At 43.7% G+C, this 247-nt stretch overlaps 1 protein-coding gene across 6 annotated transcripts in view; it reads right to left on the bottom strand.

Moving 5' to 3' along the window:
- The window catches only part of LOC106878307 (ankyrin repeat and death domain-containing protein 1A), a 156,757-nt gene that overhangs the window by 85,744 nt on the left and 70,766 nt on the right, over positions 1–247 (bottom strand). The window lies entirely within an intron of this gene.

The following is a 247-nucleotide window of genomic DNA, read 5'->3' as shown; positions in this document are numbered from 1 at the left end:
GTGGCCGGGTTTATGGTGGGGGAATAGTTTTCTTATTATTGGCCCATTCCTCTCTCTTTTCAGCATTACCAATTCCTTCCCAAGTCGATAGCCATTATGCATGCACCACACACACACACACACAAACTCATACACAAGCATACACACACACACATACACATACACACACACACATATACACACACACAACGGAATGCGATGCACCGCACTTACAGACACACGTACACCATGCTATGTATGTATATAT

The sequence above is a fragment of the Octopus bimaculoides genome, chromosome 23 (genome assembly GCF_001194135.2).
Source record: "Octopus bimaculoides isolate UCB-OBI-ISO-001 chromosome 23, ASM119413v2, whole genome shotgun sequence".
NCBI classification, from domain to species: Eukaryota; Metazoa; Mollusca; class Cephalopoda; order Octopoda; family Octopodidae; genus Octopus; species Octopus bimaculoides.
This window is presented reverse-complemented; position numbering and strand designations above follow the sequence as displayed.